Below are 25,154 nucleotides of genomic sequence, written 5' to 3'. Positions count from 1 at the left end.
CTCCAGCCTGAAGAAGAGCAAGGCTCCGTCTAAAGAAAAAAAAATAGCCGGGCGTGGTGGCTCACGCCTGTAATCCCAGCACTTTGGGAGGCCGAGGTGGGCGGATCACAAGGTCAGGAGATCAAGACCATCCTGACTAACACAGTGAAACCCCGTCTCTACTAAAAATACAAAACAAATTAGCCAGGCGTGGTGGCGGGCGCCTGTAGTCCAGCTACTCAGGAGGCTGACGCAGGAGAATGGCGTGAACCCGGGAGGCGGAGCTTGCAGTGAGCCGAGATTGCGCCACCGCACTCCAGCCTGGGCGACAGAGCAAGACTCCATCTCAAAAAAAAAAAAAAAGTAAAAATATAATATGAAAGGGAGCATCACTCCTCACTCATAAAGCGTGAGGTGTGCCGCACAGTGACTTCCTTCTAAAAAGTATGGAAAAGGGAAAATGTAACTTTGTAGTAGAGAAACTTGACAAACACGACTTCAGGTGATCAAAGTCAACATCAACAGTGATAAGTCATGTAGACAGTATGTACCATTGACACCATGTGATACAAATGGCACTTCACCAATGTGATTTTCCTCCCCAAACCCATAACCCCAGTCTAATTATGAGAAAAACATCAGGCTTACAATACACCTTAGGAAACTCCTCAAACATGTCAGACATCAAAATCAAGTAAAGTCTGAGATACCATCACAGCCAGGAGGAGCCTAAGAAGACAGGACAATTAAATGTAGTGTGACAGCCTACATGGGATCCTGGAACAGAAAAAGGGAATTAGGTAAAAACTAAGAAATTGGCCGGGCGCAGTGGCTCATGCCTGTAATCCTAGCACTTTGGGAGGCTGAAGCAGGTGGATCACAAGGTCAGGAGTTCAAGACCAGACTGGCCAAGATGGTAAAACCCCATCTCTACCAGAAATACAAAAATTAGCCAGGCGTGGTGGTGGGTGCCTGGAATCCCAGCTACTCAGGAGGCTGAGGCAGAGAATTGCTTTAACCCTGGAGGCAGAGGTTGCAGTGAGCCAAGGTCACACCACTGCACCCCAGCCTAGGTGACAGAGCTAGACTCCATCTCAAAAAAAAAAAACCTAAGAAATTAACTGTGAAGTTTAGTCTCGTGTGTGTGTGTGTGTGTGTGTGTGTGTGTGTGTGTGTGTTAAATGAGTTAAAACCATTTGGGGTCTTCTTGTGTTTGTTTGTTTTTTGAGACGAAGTCTCGCTGAGGTGGGAGGATCACTTGAGCCCAGGAGGCTGAGGCTGCAGTGAGCTGCAGTGAGATTGTGCTACTGCACTCCAGCCTGAGTGAGAGAGCAAGACCCTGTCTCAAACATACATAATTTTAGAAATAAAAATTAAAAAAAAAAGCTCTCACAGTAACCTAGAAGATATGGGTTTGAATTGGCTTGATGAAGGCAGAATGGAAGTGACATATTAGAGATATGTTTTATAGTGACTGCTGAAATATGGGGGATGAATACTAGCTTAGGGTGTTGGGACTAATGGCATTAGCTGATATTAGGAATGCAGGAGAAAGAACATCTTTGAATGGCAAGATAATTGATGTTTTGGACAAGTGCTCAGTAAAGGTAAGTAGCTTTTCTCTCAGAGATACTTTCTACCCCTATATTGTTTCAATTCACCTGTTCTTTGACTTCTTCCTCTTTCTTCCTTACTATGCAGGAAAAACAAACCAGACACAGCTTTTTTTTTTTTTCTTTTTTTTTGAGGCAAAGTCTCGCTCTGTCACCCAGGCTGGAGTGCAGTGGCATGATCTCGGCTCACTGTAACCTCCACCTCCCGTGTTCAAACGATTCTCCTCCTTCAACCTCCCGAGTAGCTGGGACAACAGGCGCGCACCGCCACACCCGACTAATTTTTGTATTTTTAGTAGAGACAGGATTTCATCATATTGGCCAGGCTGGTCTCGAACTCCTGACCTCATGATCCACCTGCCTTGGCCTCCTAAAGTGCTCGGATTACAGGCCTGAGCCAACTTGCCCAGTCCTGGCACAGCTTAATTATATGTTATGATTCATTTTCATCAATAGCCAACTTTATTATCAGTTTCGAAACCTAATCTCCCTGCCTCTAACCTCTCACTTTTCCCATTCTGCATATATGTCTACTATGTAGAATGTCTTTTACATGCATTATCTCATCTTACAAATTGGAACAATTTGTAAGATAAACATTTTCATATCCATTTTATAAATGAAGAAAAGAAGTTTGAGAAAATTGCTCAAAGTCAGACAGTAGGTGAGTGGCAGCACCAGGCCATAAGTCTATCTGACTTCAAAGGCAAGCTCTAGGCAGGGCGGGGTGGCTCACACTTGTAATCCCAGCACTTTGGGAGGCCAAGGCAGGCAGATCACTTGAGATCAGGAGTTCAAGACCAACCTGGCCAACATGGTGAAATCCCATTTCTACTAAAAATACAAAAAATTAGCTGGGCATGGTGGCAGATGCCTATAATGCAAGCCACTCAGGAGGCTGAGGCAGGAGAATCGTTTGAACCCGAGAGGCGGAGGTTGCAGTGAGCTGACATTGTGCCACTGCACTCCAGCCTGGGTGACAGAGCGAGACTCTGCCTCAAAAAAAAAAAAAAAAAAAAAAAAGCAAGCTCTAGTTCCATTAAACCGTGCTAAGTCCAGCTTGATTTGACTCCAAGCTACCTTTTTGGGCCTGCTTCTTACTGATCATACCCTCTCTCCAGACTCACTGTACTACTTTAAGATCTTTATTTTATTATTATTTTTTTAGACAGGGTCCCACTCTCTTGCACAGGCTAGAGTACAGTGGCATGATCGTGGCTCACTGCAATCTTGACCTTCTGGGCTTAAGTAATCCTGCCACCTCAGCCTACCGAGTAGCTGAGACCATAGGCCCATGCCACCATGCCCAGCTAATTTTTGTATTTTTTGTAGAGACAGAGTTTCATCATGTTGCCCAGGCTGGTCTTGAACTCCTAGGCTCAAGTGATGCACCCACTTCTACCTCCCAAAGTGCAGGGATTACAGGCGTGAGTTACCACACCCAGCCTTTAATATCTTTAATGGGCTCATGCCTGTAATCCTAATGAGAGGTGACAGCGTGCTGGCAGTCCTCACAGCCCTCACTCGCTCTCGGCGCCTCCTCTGCCTGGGCTCCCACTTTGGCGGCACTTGAGCCCTTCACCCCACCGCTGCACTGTGGGAGCCCCTTTCTGGGCTGGCCGAGGGCGGAGCCGGCTCCCTCAGCTTGCAGGGAGGTGTGGAGGAAGAGGCGCGAGCGGGAACCGGGGCTGCGTGCGGCGCTTGCGGACCAGCTGGAGTTCCGGGTGGGCGCGGGCTTGGCGGGCCCCACACTCGGAGCAGCCGGCCAGCTCTGCCGGCCCGGGGCAATGAGTGACTTAGCACCCGGGCCAGCGGCTACGGAGGGTGTACTGGATCCCCCAGCAGTACCAGCCCACCGGCGCTGCGCTCGATTTCTCGCCGAGCCTTAACTGCCTTCCCACGGGGCAGAGCTCGGGACCTGCAGCCCGCCATGCCTGAGCCTCCCACCCGCTCCGTGAGCTCCTGCGCGGCCGAGCCTCCCCTACGAGTGCCACTCCCTGCTCTACAGTGCCCAGTCCATCGACCACCCAAGGGCTGAGGAGTGCGAGCACAGGGCGCGGTACTGGCAGGCAGCTCCACCTGCAGCTCTGGTGCGGGATCCACTGGGTGAAGCCAGCTGGGCTCCTGAGTCTGGTGGGGACGTGGAGAACCTTTATGTCTAGCTCAGGGATTGTAAATACACCAATCGGCACTCTGTATCTAGCTCAAGGTTTGTAAACACACCAATCAGCACCCTGTGTCTAGCTCGGGGTTTGTGAATGCACCAATCGACACTCTGTATCTAGCTGCTCTGGTGGGGCCTTGGAGAACCTTCATGTCTAGCTCAGGGATTGTAAATACACCAATCCGCACTCTGTATCTAGCCCAAGGTTTGTAACCACACCAATCAGCACCCTGTGTCTAGCTCAGGGTTTGTGAGTGCACCAATCGACACTCTGTATCTAGCTACTCTGGTGGGGTCTTGGAGAACCTTTGTGTCCACACTCTGTATCTAGCTAATCTGGTGGGGACCTAGAGAACCTTTGTGTCTAGCTCAGGGATTGTAAACGCACCAATCAGCGCCCTGTCAAAACAGACCACTCGGCTCTACCAATCAGCAGGATGTGAGTGGGGCCCGATAAAGAGAATAAAAGCAGGCTGCCCGAGCCAGCAGTGGCAAGTCCTGGGGTCCTTTTCCATCCTGTGGAAGCTTTGTTCTTTTGCTTTCTGTGATAGATGTTGCTGTTGCTCACCCTTTGGAGCCGCACTGCTTTTTATGAGCCATAACACTCACCATGAAGGTCTGCAGCCTCACTCTTGGAGACAGTGAGACCACGAGCCCACCGGGAATGAACGAATAACTTCAGACACGCTACCTTAAGAGCTGTAACACGCACTGTGAAGGTCTGCAGCTTCACTCCTGAGCCAGCGGAGACCACAAACCCACCAGAAGGAAGAACCTCCAAACACATCCAAACATCAGAAGGAACAAACTCCAGACGTGCCACCTTAAGAGCTGTAACAATCACTGCAGGGGGTCCTCAGCTTCATTCTTGAAGGCAGTGAGACCAACAAACCCACCAATTCCGGACACACTAACACTTTGCAAGGCTGAGCTGCAAAGGATCATTTGAGCCTAGGATGTCACAGCTACAGTGAGCTATGATCACAGCACTGCGCTCCAGCTCCAGCTGGGGTGACAGAACAAGACCCTATCTCTTCAAAAAAAAAAAAAAAATCCAAACTATGCTTATATAGATCTCAAAAACTCATGCTTTTCCAGCAGTCTGAATGCTCTCCCTCCTAAGCCAAGATCCTCCTCATCCTTCAAGGCCTAGCTAAAAAGCCAACTACTCAAAATAGCTTTCCCTCTTCATTTTTCTTCAGTATTTGGATTTCCTCTCAAAAGTTTATTTTCCATTGCAGTTGTTTTCATGTTTAGCTTAACCAATTAAACTCAGTTCCTCTTACATACTTCACTAACCTTTCTTTGCCCCAAATTAAGTACAGGGTTTTTGCATATGAAAAGTTCTTAGATGTATGTCACATTTTAATGTTTTCAAGTTTAAAAATAGCTGGTGTGGGTTTAACTTAGTTTATGCTACCAGTTTGCTCATTTTAATTAAAGAGTGAATTAGTTAATAGAAGGAAAGGTCCCAAAAATGCAACAATACAATGTCTTCTCATCAGTCAATTAATGAAAGCATAAAATCAAGATAGAAATGAATATGTGCACTCTCAAATTAGGCATCGTTCCGAAACAGTTGTAAATCAGTTGATAGGAACTGAGGCAATTTTTTCTCTCTGTGCCACAGATCAGTGACCCCAAGGAAAGTTGCCTAATCCAGGGGATGTATAAGATCATAAGATCATTCACTGGGATTTGGAAAGAAAATATTAGGTTTTCTCACTCTGTTTTGCCTCAATGATTTGGTTATATCCTTTACATGTACCATAATTATAATTATAGTAGCTTTACAGCGTACTTTAAAAGTTGTTAAGGTAAGTCTCCCCTTCACTTTTTTTTTTTTTTTTGAGACAGCGTTTCACTCTGTCACCCAGGCTGGCACAAAGCTTACTGCATCCTCGACCTCCTAGGCTCAAGCAATCCTCCCACCTCAGCCTCCCAGGTAGCTGGGACTACAGGTGCATACCACCACACCAAGCTAATTTTTGTATTTTTGTAGAGAAAGTTTCTCACTATGTTACCCAGGCTGATCTCAAACTCCTGGGCTCAGGTGATCCTCCTGCCTCGGCCTCCCAAAGTGCTGGGATTACAAGCTCAAGCCCACCACACCTGGCCTTCACTATTCTTTTTTAAAAATGTCTTAACAATTTTCATAATCACTTTTTTTTTTTTTTTTTTTTTTGAGATGAGCATCTTCCTATGTTGCCCAGGATGGACTCAAACTCCTGGCCTGAAGCAATCCTCCGGTCTCAGCCTCCTGAATAGCTGGGACTATAGGTGTGTACCAACCTGCCCAGCTTCATATGGTCACATTTTAAAATTAAATTTAAAATCATTTGTGGCCAGGCGCGGTGGCCTCATGCCTGTAATTCCAGCACTTTGGGAGACCGAGGTGGGTGGATCACCTGAGGTCGAGAGTTCGAGACCAGTCTGACCAACATGGTGAAACCCCACCTCTACTAAAAATACAAAAAATTATCTGGGCCTGGTGGTGGTTGCCTGTAATCCCAGCTACTCGGGAGGCTGAGGCAGGAGAATTGCTTGAACCCAGGAGGTGGACAGTGCAGTGAGCTATTACTCCAGCCTGGGCAACAAGAGCGAAACTCTGTCTCAAAAAAATAAATAATTAATTAAAAAATCATTTGTTTGGTGTAGAACGTAGTGAGGGGAATATTGTCTCTGCTCAGAAACATGTTTTAATGAGCTAGTTGAGATGGAAAGATGAAGCTCACCAGGGTTCACTGGGGCAAGCCAGTTTTTAGACATTATAAGATGACCACATGGAAAGTGACATTAGCAGATGGCCCCTAGTGCTTGTTCCTCCTACAAAGATAGCCAGAACAACAAATAAACAATGACTTTTTTTTTTTTTGAGACAGAGTCTTGCTCTGTTGCCCAGGCTGGAGTGCAGTGGTGCGATCTTGGTTCACTGCAACCTCTGCCTCCTGGGTTCATGATGGGGTTTCACCATGGTGGCTAGGCTGGTCTCGAACTCCTGACCTCAGGTGATCCGCCTGCCTCGGCCTCAAAGTGCTGGGATTACAGGAGTGAGCCACCGCACCTGGCCAACAACGACATTTTAATGAAAATAAATGAGAGAGTGCTGGAGTGCACCACAGGAGTAACAGAATCTCAGGATGACCACATAGAGAATGGAAGGAAATGCCAGGACTCCACTATTCTGTCCCCTAATTGGGAGCAGCTGAGAACCAGCTTCTCCCTTCAGCAAAGAGGTAAACAAGGGGATCCTAGCAACTCCCATCAACTTTAGACACCTACAAACCTCACCACTGCCCTCTGCAGTCCTCATAGGCACTAAGCCCAGCTGAGGAAGCTGCCTGGAGTCCACACAGCTGTGCTGCCCCAAAAGAAGGAGCCAGCACTGGCCACTCCCCCGCCCTGATCCACATGCTGCTGAATTGGAACTATGGCTGGGGTGTGACTTGCTCTGTGGGCAAGTAGTTACAGATCCCCATTCATCCCTGAAGCTAAATTGCCTTTGAACCTCCCAGCCTGGTGTCCCAACATCCCCAAGCTGAAATGCGAGCAGCAGTTACACCCTTCTCCATGGGGCCAGGCAGAGGTGAAGCGACGCCACCTACCCCTCCCCTTTCCTCCTCAGGCCAGAGCTAAAGCAGCTTCCTGTTTCTGGCCGGGCGCGGTGGCTCACGCCTGCAATCCCAGCACTTTGGGAAGCCGAGGCAGGTGGATCGCCTTACCTCAGGAGTTTGAGACCACCCTGGGCAACATGGTGAAATCCCATCTCTACTAAAATACAAAAAATTAGCCGGGCGTGGTGGCACACACCTGTAGTCCCAGCAACTCAGGAGGCTGAGGCACGAGAATCGCTTGAACCCAGGAGGCAGAGGTTGCAGGGAGCCGAGATTGTGCCACTGCACTCCAGCTTGGGCTACAGAGTGAGACTCAGTCTCAAAATAAAATAAAAGGCCTAAGCTGAACTGGCACATTGCCCCACCAAGGAATCGGTGTCTTGGCCAATCTCAGCAGCTGTGCATCTCTAGGCTGAGATGAGGTAGGACCCTGCATCCCAGGGAAACAGAACAGTGGCTGAGCTGAGACACCCTACCCTACAAGCCAAACAACTCCAGCACTCTGCTTCCCTGGGGCTGGAATATCCCCCTAGAGTCTGAGCTGCTGAGACAACCTCTCCCTGGAGAATAAAATCATTGCTATGCTGTTCCCTGCCCCAACCCACGTCCCAGATGATAGCTGTGCTCCATTATTCTGGGGTACTTGCTACCACTGCACCTGCTCTCACAGAGGCTGGGATACTGCCAAGCCCCACCATCCCAGGGTCTAGAGTCACCACTACACAGTGGTTCATCCCCTGGGACCTCAGTTCCCACTGAGCTCTATTGGCTCAGGTTCCTGAATCGCAGCTATACCCTGATCCCCAGACCCAAACCTCTAGAGCACCCCTTCATTGCCAGAGTCAGGTTAGTGCTCTGCCTTGTCCCCCATCCCCACTAGAGTTAGAATCACAGTTATAAAATGCAGTCCTTGGGGCCCAAGCCCCTAGGGGGTGCCTCAGGGTTGCAGATCCTAGCTCTGGGTAACCTACATCTAAACTTCCCACAGAGAGCAAAGCTGCATCCCAAGACCCGAATGCCATAATAGGCTTGAGAGACCCTGAGACTAGGACCCTCACCCCACAGCCACTCCAAGCACCTGAACATGGAACTCACAGGATATTAACAACCTATGCTGCTGCCACCACTGCCACAAACAGCCTATGCCACCGAGGTGCCCATGTTTTTTTATTGGTGACATTCAATGCAGCTGAAGAAGCTGCACAGACTATACCACTGCACGTATCCGGAAACAGAGTCACTACATCTTCCCAAGTGGCACACTAAACTCAACTAGAGGTGAAAGTCTTTTACTGCAAAATCCACTCCAGAAAGTTTGGAAGAGGCAGCCAGGCATGATGGCTCACACCTGTAATCCCGGCACTTTGGGAGGCCAAGGCAGGCAGATCACTTGAGGCAGGGAGTTCAAGGCCAGCCTAGCCAACATGGCGAAACCTGTTTCTACTAAAAAATACCAAAAAATAATTAGCCAGCCGCAGTGGTGAGCACCTGTAATCCCAGCTACTCGGGAGGCTGAGGCAGGAGAATCCCAGCTACTCAGGAGGCTGAAGCAGGAGAATGGCTTGAACCCAGGAGGCAGAAGTTGCAGTGAGCCGAGGTCATGCCATTGCACTCCAGCCTGGGTGACAGAGAAAGACTGTCTCAAAAAAAAAAAAAAAAAAAATTTAGCCGGGTGTGGTGGCACATGCCTGCAGTGCCAGCTACTCGAGAAGCCGAGGCACAACAGTCACTCGAAACTGGGAGTCTGGGCAACAGAGTGAGATTTTGTCTCAAAAAAAAAAAAAAAAGTTTGGAAGAGGCAATTATCTTACCGGGTGCATAGACATCAACACAGACGCACAAGAAACATGATAAAGCAAGGAAATATGACACCACCAAAGGAACATAATAACTGTATAGTAACAGACCCCAGTAAAAAGGAAATCAAAAAAATTGCTGGAAAAAGAGTTGAAAATAATGATCTGAAGGAAACTCAGTGAGATACAAAACATACAGCTAGGTAATTTAACAAAATTAGAAAAACAATTCACAATATGGCTGAGAAATTCAACAAAAATAGAAATAATTTTAAAAGAACCAAACATTTAAAACACACAATTCTGAGTTTATTTGCTTGCCTGCCAGACAAACAAACACACAACACAGACAAAATTTATTAAATAGTTAACTGGAAGGTCAGAGTGGAAGATCAAGGGGCTTTATCCATTAGAAAGGGGGCTTCAAGGTGGTTATACTAATGATTGAAAACTCCCTTTGCAAATAAAACAGAATGAGTCCATAAGTCTAAACATGGTTGGCTAAATCCAGTCCATTGGTCAGAAAGTAGTCTGTAGTTTGGTCCAATAATATTTTGTACATACCAGATTACTCAAAATTCTACTTGTAGGATGTTAGTTTGCTGAAAGTTTATGGTTGTTTAATGACTTTACCTGGCTGAAAACAGTTTTTGATGAAACCCAGCACTCAATTTTGACCTCTCCTAGGTATATGTAGCTGTAAGTGGAAATCGTTCCTTTTATAGGTATGATAATGTGATTTATGCCGTGTGGAATTTGTGTGTATGTGTGTGGGACACACCTGATTTAGCTTGGAGAAGGGTATATATTGGTAAGGGAAAATGAATGACATTACAAATATAGCACTCTCAACAAGTAAAATTTATCAAATGCTAAAGAAAAGAACTGGGCTTTAGAGTAGGGAAGACATCGTTTTGCCTTGTAATTTAGCCACCAGTTACCTGGACATATTCATGTAAATCTGTTTTTTCATATAAAGCAGGGACAATATCAGTCTTACCAGTTAATGGGAAGATTAAATAACATAATGTATATAATCCAACTCCTTCAGTGGCCTAACTCTCTTTATGGAATGAGCATCAAATAGCTGATTGTTTTCCTCTGCTGCAAACCGCTGCCCACATGTACCCCATATATGAGTGCCTCCACTGTCCCTCCATACCCTTCTGAACTCTTTGCCTCCTTCTAAGAATGTTCCCTCCACATTTGCACCACTCCCACTTTTCATGTGTATTCCTTTTTATTTCTCCTTCTCCCCTCAATATTTAACATACTATTTGCGGGTCCAAAAGTAGCCTTTATTCATATTCTTCATAATAAATTAGATTCCATTATAACTTTTTTTTTAAAAAAAAAGAACCAAACAAATCCTGCAGCTGAAGAATTCAAAAAGGTTCTCATTGAGGCACATTATAGTTGAATTGTCAAAAGTCAAAGAAAAAGAGAATCCTAAAAACAGCAAGAGAAAAGTGTCAAGTCACATATAAGGGGATTCCTATTAGACTAACATCAGATGTTTCCACTGAAACCTTACAGGCCATGAGAGAATGGGATGATATATTCAAAGTGCTGAACAAAAAATCTGCCAGTCAAGCATACGACACCTAGTATTTGAGAAATGAGGGAGAAATAAAGTCTTTCCCAGGCAAGCAAAAACTGAGGAAATGTATCACCAATAGACCAGCCTTACAAGAAATGCTCAAGGGATTGCAACATCTGAAAGTGAAAAGATGATAATCACTGTCATGAAAACACACAAGTATAAAACTCACTGCTAGGCAGATACTCAAAAAAGAAAGCAAAGAATCAAATCTTATTACTACAGAAAACAACCAAATCACAATGATACACAATAAGAAAGGAAGAAAGGAACAATGGATATATGAAAACAATCAGAAAACAATTAACAAAATGACAGAAGTAAGTCCTAACCTATCAATAATAACCTTGAATCCTTGAATGTAAATGGATTGAACTCCTTCTTAAAAGATAAAGCCTGAGGGTCTCAGTGCAGAGGTGTTTACAACTTACTGAACATAACCAGTTACAGATTTCTTTGTTCCTTCTCCACTCCCACTGTTTCACTTGACTAGCCTTAAAAAATACATTTAAATGTTTCAAAAAGATACGAACTGGCTGAATAGATTTTTAAAAACCAGGACCCAAGCTGGGAGCAGTGGCTCTCACCTGTAATCCTAGCATTTTGGGAGGCCAAGGCAGGTGGACCACTTGAGGTCAGGAGTCTGAGACCAGCCTGGCCAACATGGTAAAACCCTGTCTCTACCAAAAATACAAAAAAATTAGCCGAGTGTGGTGGTGGGTGCCTGTAGTCCCAGCTACTCAGGAGGCTGAGGCAGGAGAATAGCTTGAACCTGGGAGGCGAAGGTTGCAGTGAGCCAAGATGGCACCACTGGGAGACAGAGCAAGACTCTGTCAAAAAACAAAAAAACCCATGACCCAATTATATGCTGCCTGTAAGAAGCTCACTTCACTGTAAAAACACATATTAAACAGAAAGTGAATGGGTGGAAAGGATATTTCATGCATTCTTGGCACGTTGGCTCATGCCTATAATCCCAGCACTTTGGGAGGCTGAAGTGGGAGGATCACCTGAGCCCAGGAGTTTGAGACCAGCCTGGGCAATAGAGCAAGACCCTGTCTCAACGAAAAATTTAAACATTAACTGGACATGATGGTGCACACCTGTAGTCCCAGTTACTTGGGAGGCTGAGGCAGGAGGATCATTTAAGCCCAGAAGTTCAGAGATGCAGTAAGTCATGATCACACCACAGCACTCCAGCCTGGGTGACAGAGCGAGACCCCATCTCACAAAATAAATAATTAAAAAGATATTCCATGCAAACAAAAACAAAAAGTGACCGCGAGTAGCTGTACTTACATGAAATAAAACACTTTAATTCAAAAACGATAAAACAAGACAAAGAAAGTGATTATATAATGATAAAAGGATCAATTTAGCAAGAGGATATAACAATTACAAATACATATGCACCCAACAGTGGAGTATGAAGATACATAAACCAAGTACTAGAGCTAAAGAGAGATAGGCGGCTGGGTGCGGTGGCTCATGCTTGTAATCCCAGCACTTTGTGAGGCCAAGGCGGGCGTATCACCTGAGGTTGAGAGTTCGAGACCAGCCTGACCAACATGGAGAAACCCCGTCTCTACTAGAAATACAAAATTAGCTGGGCGTGGTGGCGCATGCCTGTAATTCTAGCTACTCGAGAGGCTGAGGCATGAGAATCACTTGAACCTGGGAGGCAGAGGTTGTGGTGAGCTGAGATCATGCCATTGCACTCCAGCCTGGGCAACAAGAGTGAAACGCCATCTCAAAAAAAAAAAAAAGAGAGAAGTAGGCTGACTCCAATACAAGTAGTTGGGGATCTCAATGTCCCACTCTCGGCACTGGACACATCATCTAGACAGAAAATAAAAAAAGAAAAACTGGGCCAGGCATGGTGGCTCACGCCTGTAATCCCAGCACTTTGGGAGGCTGAGGCAGGAGGATCACGAGGTCAGGAGATCGAGACCATCCTGGCTAACACGGTGAAACCCTGTCTCTACTAAAAATACAAAAAAAAGAAAGAAAAACTGGACTTCTAACCAAATGGCCCTAACAGCTATTTACGCAACATTTCCTCTAAGAGCTGCAGAATACACATTATTTTTGTCTTTTACCTAGTTCTTAGTAAGTGTGCAATATTTTCATCAGCACATGGAACATACTCCAGCACAGACCACGTTAGGCCACAAGTCTCTACAAACTTAAAAGAATTCAAATCATATCAAATACCTTTTCTGCCAATAATGGAATAAAGCTAGAAATCAATAATGAGGAACTTTTGAAATTGTACAAATACAAGGAAGTTAAGTAACATGTTTCTGGTCAGGTGCGGTGGCTCACACCTGTAATCCCAGGACTTTGGGAAGCCAAGGTGGGTGGATTATCTGAGGTCAGGAGGTCAGGACCAGCCTGGCCAACATGGTGAAACCCCATCTCTACTAAAAAAATACAAAAATTAGCTGGGCGTGGTGGCAGGTGCCTATAATCCCAGCAAGGAAGGCTCCCAGCGAGGGAGGCTGAGACAGGAGAATTGCTTGAACCTGGGAGGCAGAGGTTGCAGTGAGCCAAAATCACTCCATTGCACTCTAGCCTGGGCAACAAGAGTGAAACTCCATCTCAAAAAATAAAATAAAATAAAATAAAATAAAATAATGATGCATCTCAAGGAACTAGAAAAGCAAGAACATTCACAGAGAAAGCCCTGCTGAAAATGAGTTCATGATTTTAAAAATTACAAATCAACAAAGTAAACAGAAGAATCAGCAAATACAAAAACAGCAAAATTAGATTACTAAGATTTAAGATACACAACTCTTAGATAGGAACTACCAAATAACTATCTTTTAAATAATTAGACATTTTAAAAGACTTGAAAAGGAAATAAAATAATATAAAAAAGAAGAGGAATATTGGGAAAAGACCCAAGAATCTGAAGAAATGAAAGCTAAATTTATGCAAATTAAAAACTCAATGAATCCGGGCATGGTGGCTCCTGCCTGTAATCCCAGCACTTTGGAAGGCCAAAGTCGGAGGATCACTAGAGCCCAGGAGTTTGAGACCAGCCTGGGCAACATGGGAAGACTCCATCTCTACAAATAATTTAAAAATTAGCTGGGCATAATGGTAAGTGTCTGTGGTTGGGAGGCTGAGGCAGGAGGATTGCCTGAGCCCAGTAGGTTGAAGCTGCAGTGAGCTATGATTACACCTGCACTCCAACCTGGGCAACAGAACCAGACTCTGTCTCAAACAAACGCACTCTCAATAAATGTGTTAACAGCAGAAAAGACATTGAGGAAGAAAGACAGGTAAAGGTGGAAGAGATTTTTTTAAAAAGTATTGCACAGAGAGATGAAGAAAAGAGATAAATATGGAAGAGCAACAGAGATGAAGGACAGAATGAGAAGACCAAATATAAATCAATATGAGTATCAAAGGAAAACAAGCATGCAAGAATGGGGAAGGCAAAGGGAGAAGATTCAATTGCTGAACATTTTTCACAACTGATGAAGGACATGAGTTCTCAGATTCAGGAGGTACAATAAGTCTCTTGACAGATACATTCAAAAGTCTATAATTAGACATGTTACATGTCTAATTATAGACATGTATAGGCAGAACACCAAAGATAAATAAAATATCTTAAAAGCATTCAGATAAAATAGATATTAGTTACAAATTAATGACAATTGCTAGGCATGGTGGCTAAATGCCTATGTAATCCCAGCACTTTGGGAGGGTGAGGTGGGCAGACCAGTTGAGGTCAGGAGTTCGAGACCAGCCTGGCCAAAATGGTGAAAAACCATCTGTACTAAAAAATAATAATAATAAGGGCTGGGCGTGGTGGCTCACGCCTGTAATCCCAGCACTTTGGGAGGCCGAGGCGGGCAGATCACAAGGTCAGGAGATCGAGACCATCCTGGCTAACACGGTGAAACCCCGTCTCTACTAAAAGTACAAAAAATTAGCCAGGCATGGTGGCAGGTGCCTGTAGTCCCAGCTACTCGGGAGGCTGAGGCAGGAGAATAGCGTGAACCCAGGAGGCGGAGCTTGTAGTGAGCAGAGATCGTGACACTGCACTCCAGCCTGGGCAACAGAGCAAGACTCCGTCTCAAAATAATAATAATAATTATTATTATTAATTATTATTATTAATAATTATTATTATTAATAAATAGGCCAGGCACGGTGGCTCACACTTGTAATCCCAGCACTTTGGGAGGCCAAGGCGGGCAGATCACGAGGTCAGGTGATCGAGACCACGGTGAAACCCTCTCTCTACTAAAAATACAAAAAATTAGCCCGGCGTGGCGGGCGCCTGTCGTCCCAGCTACTTGGAGAGGCTGAGGCAGGAGAACGGTGTGAACATGGGAGGTGGATCTCGCAGTGAGCTGAGATTGCGCCACTGCACTCCAGCCTGGGTGACAGAGTGAGACTCCGTCTCAAAAAAAATAAAAAATAAAAAATTAATAAAGAAATGAGGCCAGACACAGTGGCTCATGCCTGTAATCCCAGCACTTTGGGAGGTCGAGTTGGGTGGGTCACCTGAGGCCAGGAGTTCGAGACCAGCCTGGCCAATATGGTGAACCCCATCTCTACTAAAAATACAAAAATTTTTGTATTACAGGCATGGTGGTGTGCACCTGTAACCCCAGCTACTTGGAAGACTGAGGCAGAAGAATCACTTGAACCTGGGAGGCAGAAGTTGCAGTGAGCCAAGATCGTGCCACTGCGCTCCAGCCTGGGTGACAGAGCAAAACTCCATCTCAAAAAAAAAAAAAAAAAAAGACAAAAATGAAAAAAAATTGACAATCAGATTGACAGCAGACTGTTCAAACATACCAATAGAAATCAAAAGATAAAGGAACAGCTTCAAAATTGTGAGAGAAAATGCCAACCTATACTTCAGTTTCTACTAGTCGACAATTCATGAAAAGGTCAAATAATAGTTTAGGCAAAGACTGAAGGAATTTATCATTTATAGGTGATCCTATTAAAATAACTATTTAAGGAACCAGGTGCAGTGGCTTATGCTTGTAATCCCAGCACTTTGGGAAGCTGAGCTTGGAGGATCACTTGAGGCCAGGAGTTTGAGGCTGCAGCGAGCTGTGATTGTGCCATCACACTCCAGCCTGGGCAATAAGGTGAGACTTTCTAAAAAATAAATAAATACAAATAAATAAATGAAAGAACTATTTAATGAAGCACTTTAAGAAGAAGGAAATTAATCACTTCTTGGCCTTTTGGCTAGGATCAAGTGTAGTATCTGTTCTGATCAGTTTAATGTCTGGAAGGAAAAGAAAGAAATCCAGAAGGAAGAAGAATCAAGAAAGAGTAGTGAGCAAAGGAATTGGTCAATATGTGGGTAAATCAAAACAAGCATCAACAAAATAACAAAACAAAACGTGATAGTGTGAAAACAAAGTACTAAAATATGGTCAATGGTAAGAGGAGTCATTGGCGTGAAAAGCATTCTTAAGCTCTTGTATTGTACAGTAGTCTCCCTTTATCCGTGGGAGGTATGTTCCAAGCCCCCCAGAGGATGCCTGAAACCACAAATAGTATTAAATCCTATATACACAGTATGTCAGCCAATCTAACAGAGACAGCTACTAAGTGACTAACAGGTACTGCATGAGGGAGGGGAAGTAGGTGTGGGAAGTTGCAGTGTTGTAGCTGTGCAGTGAGGGAAAAGGCTGGATCCCATTCCACGTTCAATTAGGTGTTCACTTATTTTTGTACATTTATTCACTGTACTAAGCAGATACTCTGAACCAGACCTCAGGGGCTCAATGCTCTGGAGAATAAACCTCTGGGCTCCTATGAAGATGAAGAGAGAGGTACACACCTACTAATCCCCAGTTCTCCTCTCCCACCCTGGCTGCCTAAGGTAGGAGAGAAGAACTGGGAATCAGTAGGTGTGTACCCAGACTCCGAGCCCATCTCCTCGTTTTCAGCCATGGGCCTCTCTCCAGCTTCCCATTGTACCAAGAGCCTCGAGGTTCTCTTTACATCTCAAATACCTTCTCCTGGTTCTTAGTCTGTAATGTTCTCTGCCCTGCTAAATTAGTTTCTCTCTTTTCTATTTGCTTTCCCTCCCAAAAAAATTTTGTCAGCCAGGCACTGTGACTCACGCCTGTAATACCAGCACTTTGGGAGGCTGAGAGTGGGCAGATTACAAGTTCAAGAGATCAAGATCAGCCTGGCTAACATGGTGAAAACTGTCTCTACTAAAAATACAAAAAACTAGTTCGATGTGGTGTCGTGCACGCCTGTAAGTCCTAGCTACTCGGAAGGCTAAGGCAAGAGAATCACTTAGAACCTGATGTGTCCATAATTTGTTGTTTCTTGATCTCACTGACTTGAAAAATGAAGCTGCGGATGGTGACTGTTAAACTATTACAGGTAGCATATTTACAGTTTTATCCTTCTGGTGGGTTCACGGCCTTGCTGACTCAACAATAAAACTGCAAACCTTTGCATTCAATAATATAACTCACAAAGGCAGCAGCAACAAGTTTTAATGTAAAGAACAAAAAAAAAAACAAAGCCCTCACAATGCGGAAAACAACCCAACCAGCTTACCGCTGCTGACTCCGGCAGCCTGCTTTTATTCCCTTATCTGGCCCCCCCCCCCCACCCCCACCCCCACCCCCACCCCCACCCCCCCCACCCCCCCACCCCCCCACCCGCATCCTGCTGATTGGTCCATTTTACAGAGAACTGATTGGTCTGTTTTACAGATAGTTGATTGGTCCATTTTGACAGGGTGCTGATTGGTGTGTTTACAATCCCTGAGCTAGACACAAACGTTCTCCAAGTCCCCACAGAGCACTGATTGGTGCATTTACAAACCTTGAGCTAGATACAGAGTGCTGATTGGTGCATTTACAAACCCTGAGCTAGACACAGAGTACTGATTAGTGTATTTGCAATCCCTTAGCTAGACATAAAGGTCTTCCATTTCCAAGTCTCCACTAAACTCAGGACCTCAACTGGCTTCACCAAGTGGATCTCGTACTGGAGCTACAGGTGGATCTGCTTGCTAGTCTCCCGCAGTGCGCCGGCACTCCTCAGCCCTTGGGTGGTCCACGGGACCAGGCGCCGCGCAGCAGGGGGCGGCGCTTGTCGGGGAGGTTCGGGCCGCGCAGGAGCCGGGGGTGGTGGCGGCGGGGGGAGGCTCGGGCATGGCAGGCTGCAGGTCTAGAGGCCTGCCCCGCCGGTAGGCAGCTGAGGCCCGGGGAGAATTCAAGCGCAGCCCTGGCGGACCGGCACTGCTTGGGGACCTGGCGCACCCTCCGCAGCTGCTGGCCCGAGTGCTAAGCCTCTTACTGCCCAGGGCCTGTGGCGTGGGGCGGCCGCTCCGAGTGCGGAGCCCGCCGAGCCCACGCCCACCCGGAACTCGCGCTGGCCCCCGAGCGCCGCGCACAGCCCCAGTTCCCCGCGGCGCCTCTCCCTCCACACCTCCTTGCAAGCAGAGGGAGCTGACTCTGGCCTTGGCCAGCCCAGAGGGGGGGCCCCATAGTGCTGTGGCAAGCTGAAGGAGCTCCTCAAGCGTGGCCAGAGTGGGCGCCGAGGCCAACGAGGCGCCAAGAGTGAGGGCTGCCAGCAGGCTGTCACTTCTCACTGGGAGGCTGAGGTTGTAAAGAGCCGAGATCGTACTACTGCACTCCAGCCTGGTCGACAGAGACTCCGTATCACCAAAAAAAAAAAAGGCCGGGCGCGCTGGCTCACGCCTGTAATCCCAGCACTTTGGGAGGCCAAGGCGGGCGGATCACGAGGTCTGGAGATTGAGACCATCCCGGCTAACACAGTGAAACCCCGTTTCTACTAAAAATACAAAAATTAGCCGGGCGTGGTGGCGGGCGCCTGTAGTCCCAACTACTCAGGAAGCTGAGGCAGGAGAATCGCTTGAACCCGGGAGGCAGAGCTTGCAGTGAGCCGAGATGGCACCACTGCACTCTAGCCTGGGCGACAGAGCAAGACTGTCTCAAAAAAAAAAAAAAACTAGTCCGCTGTTGTCATCTTTTCCTTCCTTTTTACCTATTGGTTTAATACCTTTATTTACTTGCTATCACATACATGGTTTTGGAGGGGAAAGGATACAAAAGTGTGTGATTAATATGCCATGTTTCATCATAAGCCGGTAACCCAACTCTATGCCACACCTCCCACTCAAACCCTAGGAACACTTGAAAGCTCACTGCAAATAATTTGAAGCATTGTCATATGGAAGAGGATTTGAATCCTATGTGACTTCAAGTGCATAGATCAATGAATGAAAGCTCTGGTGGGAAAAACTAAAATTAACTTTCACAGCATAAATTTGGAAACAATCAGAGTGGTTCCAGAAGGTCAGAGATCATAGGAACTCTAGTAACCTTTTCTTCTCACTTATTTTGTTCAAGTAATCCCCTTCAGCTATTTTTGGGCCTAGGTAAAAATGCGAGTGTTAATTGACTTTTTTTTACATAGGACTATCAGTGTCTCCTGGTCAATTAAGCTCAGGATCAAAGGCCAGTATAAAGGCTCTCCCTTGAAGTACATGTAAAATTTGAGCAGAGCTAATTGGAATTAAGTGGGCATTTAGATATCCAGTTTATCTTGCTTAGGGGCATGGGAGGCAGTATATTTAATGACTTTTGGGTAAGAAAGAACTCGATTCAAAACCCAGCTCTAGTCCCGGGCACGGAGACTCACGCCTGTAATCCCAGCACTTTGGGAGGCCGAGGCGGGCGGATCACAAAGTCAGGAGATTGAGACCATCCTGGCCAACACGGTGAAACCCCGTTTCTACTAAAAATACAAAAAAAAAAAAAAAGCCGGGCGTGGTAGCGGGCGCCTGTAGTCCCAGCTACTCACGAGACTGAGGCAGGAGAATGGCGTGAACCCGGGAGGCAGAGCTTGCAGTGAGCTGAGATCGAGCCCCTGCACTCCAGCCTGGGCAACAGAGTGCGACTCCGTCTCAAAAAAAAAAAAACCCCTAGCTCTAATACTTGACACCTAGGTGAACTTGGGCAAGTTAATCTTTTTAACAAATGTATTTTAATTTTTAAATTTTTATTTTTTGTAGAGATGAGATGGTCTCACTATCTTGCCCAGGCCGGTCTTGAACTCCTGGCCTCACACAACGCTCCCACCTTCACCTCCCAAAGTGCTGGGATTACAAGCGTAAGCCACTGCACCTGGCCTATTTAACCTTTCTAAGCCCTAATTTCCTTACCTGTAAAATGGGAGGAAAAAAATGAAAACAAAAAAAGAAAAAAAAAATGGGAGCAATAGTACATACTATTTTATAGGATGATTGTGAAAATTGAATGAGATGCTACATATAAGGTGTCTGATATTGAACCTGGTGTATTACAAAATTTCAGTGTCTGTCAGTTCTCTTTTGTCCTTTCTGCATCTGTGTCATCCTAGTGCTGTCAATGAAAGAGAAATAGGAGAAGTACTTTATTAATATTATTGTTTTTTGAGATGGAGCACTCTGTCGCCCAGGCTGGAGTGCAATGGTGCGATCTCGGCTCACTACAACTTCTGCCTCCCGGGTTCAAGTGATTCTTCTTTCTCAGCCTCCTGAGTAGCTGGGACTACAGGTGCACGCCACCACCCTCAGCTAATTTTTATATTTTTAGTAGAGGCGGGGTTTCATCCTGTTGGCCAGGCTGGTCTCTGACTCCTGACCTCGTTCCACCCACCTTAGCCTCCCAAAGTGCTGAGATTATAGGCATGAGCCACCGCGCCCGGCCAGAGATGTACTTTAATAAACAATATTAAGTTTTTTAAAAACTACTCGATGAAAATAATGTAATACCACCCCCAAAATAGTATAAAACACACTGGAATTTGAGTCAGGAGATGTCCATTCTGTCACTTAGTCACAAAATTGTGACTTTGAGTATTTAACCTAAGCTCTCTGAGCCTCGGTTGCCTTTTTTCTTTTTTTTTTTTGAGACGGAGTCTCGCTCTGTCGCCCAGAGTGGAGTGCAGTGGCGCGATCTCAGCTCACTGCAAGCTCCACCTCCCGGGTTCACGCCATTCTCCTGCCGCAGCCTCCCGAGTAGCTGGGACTACAGGTGCCCGCCTCTACACCCGGCTAATTTTTTGTGTTTTTAGTAGAGATGGGGTTTCACCGTGTTAGCCAGGATGGTCTCGATCTCCTGACCTCGTGATCTGCCCGCCTCGGCCTCCCAAAGTGCTGGGATTACAGGCGTGAGCCACCGCGCCAGGCCTTTTTTTTTTTTTTTTTTTTTTTTTTGGTGATACGGAGTCTCACTCTGTCAGCCAGGCTAGAGTGCAGTGGCGCAATCTCGGCTCACTGCAGCCTCCACCTCCCAGGTTCAAGCAATTCTCCTGCCTCAGCCTCCCGAGTAGCTGGGATTACAGGTTCCCACCACCACATCCCACTAATTTTTGTATTTAGTAGAGAAGGGGTTTCACCATGTTGGCCAGGCTGGTCTCAAACTCCTGACATCAGGTGATCTACCCACCTCAGCCTCCCAAAGTACCGGGATTACAGGCATGAGCCACCGCCACCTGCCTTTGCGCCGCCTGCCCAACCCTTAGTTGCCTTTAATGAAACAGGAGTAACTCAATGAAAATTTATTAAGTGAATGAATGAATAATAAAATAAAATAAAATAAAATAAAAGATTCCCACCTGGACAAAGCGTCACAAAGAACAAGTTCTTTTGTCTAAAGTAGAAATACCTAAAACAATGCAAATAGTATGAGAAATCAGGTTTTTAGCCAAGGGAGCGCTTGCTGATAAAGTCTGCCTAAGGTTCAAGTCCATCCAGGCCAAGTCCCCAGAGCACGCCCCCAGGGCTCAGCCAGGAGCAGCAAGCAGCCTAATGCAAGCTGTTCCCATGGCGCCCTCCCTCCTGCCGACTCCCACTCAGACACAGCTGTTACCAGCCAGGACTGCTCTCCACCCGTCAGGAAGCACAGATCTGCATTTCCGGAGCTATAAGGCCCAAGTCCAATGGGCGCTCAGAGGGGAAGCAGAAGGAATAATTCACCCATTACTTGTGGGACTGGCCTAAGAGAACATTATAGTTCCTTTCAACCTGTGAAGTCTGTGATTTCTTTGGTCTCTAACTCCAACTCTGTACCAACCTTTTAGGAAACAAAGGACATTCTGTGCAGGAAAACTTGTTTTCTTTATTTACAGCATCTAGCAGAGTCCTCTGCAGACAGTTGGCATCTGTTATAATATTTTCAGCTTGGAAGAGCTGCTGCTTAATCAACTTTAAAGGAAAAGATGTACTTCTCGATAATTTGAGCCTGGAACGAAATATTCAGTTCTTAAAATAAAAGAGGTAATTACTGGAACCTGCTTAGGCTACAGTTCACTTCTCTGCCTCCTGCTCAGCCTGCCCCTCTTCTTTGTTCGTCATTTGCTTTGATTATTATTATTATTTTTTTAATTAAAGGTGAGGTCTCACTGTGTTGCCCAGGCTGGTCTTGAACTCCTGCGCCCAAGTGATCCTCTCACGTCAGCCTCCCAAAGTGCTAGGATTTCTAGTGTGATCATCATGCCCAGCTGTAATATTCTTTGCTTTGTTATTTCACATGGAGTAGTATTTTAGTATTCTGATGTCATCATAACAATGCATGACTTTTTGTTGAGTCAAGTCAAGAAATATTGCTGACTTACAAATATCAACAACCATTCCAGCAGGTGAGTCTTCCCAATCATTGCTCATGAATGACTTTCAGTGAATGCATCTTTAGTCTCTAGGACGTAACCCTTAAGGGCACCAGTTTAGCTCAGCACTCCTACCTCATTTTGGAATAAAATAGGTTGAAGATATTGGCAGCCAAACATGGCCTACCTAGCCGTATTCACTTAAAAGAGAGTGAACTCTTCTCTCCAAATAAATTAGGCTGGGGTTTAACAATAAACACATCCATGCAAGCAATCTAAAAAAAACTTACTATGTAATTTATCTACTTTGGGGATATATAAATAGATTAGTCTGTTTCCTCTGTAAGTATCCCCAAACCTTGAAAAACTGGGAAGTTTATATATGCTGATGATTCTCCATAAGAATCAAACAGCATTTAGGTCTCTTGGAAGTTTTTGGTTTTTTCTGAAGCTCAATGGCAAGAATTTAAAAACAAACAAACAAACAAACAAAAAACCCTTTTTTTAAAGAGACGATGCATCACTATGTTGCCCAGGCCGGAGTACAGTGACTATTATAGGAGTGATCACAGCGCACTACAGCCTCAAATTCCTGGGCTCAAGGAATCCTCCTGCCTTAGTCTCTCAAGTAGCTGGGATTACAGGTGCCCGCCACCACTTCTGGCTGCTGCAAAATATTTTTGCATCTGACACAGGTTGAAGATATGCTCTTCAGATGGGCTTGTTTGGTGGATTAGATTATGATTTTCAACTTGGAGCACGAACAGGATGATAAAAATGAGCTAAAAGGCCAGGCGCGGTGGCTCACGTCTGTAATCCCAGCACGCTGGGAAGCCGAGGCAGGCGGATCACCTGACGTTGGGAGTTTGCGACCAGCCTGACCAGCCCGACCAACATAGAGAAACCCCCTCTCTACTAAAAATACAAAATTAGCCGGGCGTGGTGGCGCATGCCTGTAATCCCAGCTACTCGGGAGGCTGAGGCAGGAGAATCACTTGAACCCAGGAGGTGGTAGTGAGCCGAGACCGCACCATTGCACTCCAGCCTGGGCAACAAGAGCGAAACTCTGTCTCAATAAATAAATAAATAAATAAGGCTAAAAAATGGGTAAGAGTAAACAAGACACATGAACATCCTCTTGCCCTCCACCTTATCTTCCCTTTGAGAAATGGATACAGAACTCCACACCAGATTTTGGTTATATGGAAGGGACTCTAACTGGATGTTACCACTATTGGGGTAAGAAAGAAACAGAAAAAAAGACAGACAGAAGATGTGGGAAAGAAAGTGACTTTCAGGGAGTTTTAGCCAAAACTAAGTCGGAGGACCAGTGCAACTGAGTACATAAGCAAAATACTGGGAGTTTGTTAAAAGACAGATTTGTAAGTTCAACTCTAGAGAATCTGTAGGTCTAGAGTGTAGCCTGAGAACCTATGCTTTAAGTATTTCTCATCTAGGCCAAGTGCAGCGGCTCACACCTGTAATCCTAATACTTTGAGAGGCTGAGGTGGATGGATTACTTGAAGCCAGGAGTTTGAGACCAGCCTTGGCAACACAGTGAAACCTTGTCTCTACTAAACATTAAAAAAAAAAAAAAAGCTGGGTGTGGTGGCACACACCTGTAGTCCCTGCTACTCAGGAGGCTGAGGCAGGAGGATCACTTGAGCCCAAGAGGTCAAGGCTGCAGAGAGCTGTGATGGCACTGCTGTATTCCAGCCTGGGCAATAGAGCAACACCCTGTCTCGAATCAATCAATCAATCAATCAATCAATTATTCCTATCTAATGCAGATGCCAGACTGGTGGACTACTATGGAAAGGTAGAAGTTAAACAAATCGGGACCTAATTTTTAGTTCTGGCCTTGAAAAGAAGGCCTGAGACGGCCAGACGTGGTGGCTCACGCCTGTAATCCCAGCACTTTGGGAGGCCAAGGCAGGCAGATCACCTGAGGTCAGGAGTTCAAGACCAGCCTGGCCAACATGGTGAAACCCATCTCTACTAAAAATACAAAAATTAGCTGGGTGTGGTGGCACATGCCTGTAATCCCAGCTACTCGGGAGGCTAAGGCGGGAGGATCCTTTGAACCTGGGAGGTGGAGGTTGCAGTGAGCGAAGATCACGCCAGTGCTCTCCAGCCTGGGTGACAGAGCAAGATTCTGTAAAAAAAAAAAAAAAAAAAAGCCCCAGGATGTGTAAAGCTGGTTAGGGTACATTCCTCTTTAGTGCTCCTTATCTTCTTTCCCCCTGCTTGCAAGCAGCTAAATTCTTTTGTGTTCATTGCCTTGGGGGAAGAAGCAGCCAGGGTGAAAAGGAAATAAATGCCCAGTAATTTCCAAAAACTTAAGCTCTTTAGAGAAATAGATACACAGGAAAAATGTTTGAGAGCTGGACAGTGGGGATGCTTAGGAAGGTGGGTCTCCCTCCAGTCATCCTTAGGAAAAAAATTGCCTAGGCAGAGAGAAAAATGTACAGAAGGGAAGAGGAAACCCAGAGGACACAGGTGCCCTTGTTTCCTCTAGAGGGACTGTGTGCCTTTCCCTGGAAGAAGAGCCCTGGAGAGATAGTTTGTAGGATTAAATGGCAGAACAGACCCTGCTTCACTCCCCAAGAACTCCAGTGGAGCAGTAAGAACCTAGAGAGGTATAGGGCACACCACCCTGAATGTGCCTGATCTCATCTGATCTTGGAGGCTAAGCAGGGCTGGGCCTGGTAAGTGCTTGGATGGGAGATCTCCTGGGAATACCGGGTGCTGTAGACT

The 25,154-nt window shown here is 45.8% G+C and overlaps 2 pseudogenes; both read left to right on the top strand.

Annotated features, from left to right (window-relative positions):
* The first annotated feature begins 15,975 nt into the window (after positions 1–15,975).
* LOC112209722 (U2 spliceosomal RNA) lies at positions 15,976–16,077 on the top strand (annotated as a pseudogene).
* Positions 16,078–25,036: 8,959 nt separating this feature from the next.
* Positions 25,037–25,154, top strand: LOC112209707 (5S ribosomal RNA; annotated as a pseudogene).

This window comes from Pan troglodytes, chromosome 5, assembly GCF_028858775.2.
Source record: "Pan troglodytes isolate AG18354 chromosome 5, NHGRI_mPanTro3-v2.0_pri, whole genome shotgun sequence".
Taxonomy (NCBI): Eukaryota; Metazoa; Chordata; class Mammalia; order Primates; family Hominidae; genus Pan; species Pan troglodytes.
Note: the sequence above shows the minus strand (reverse complement) of the source record. Positions and strands in the feature narration are given on the sequence as shown.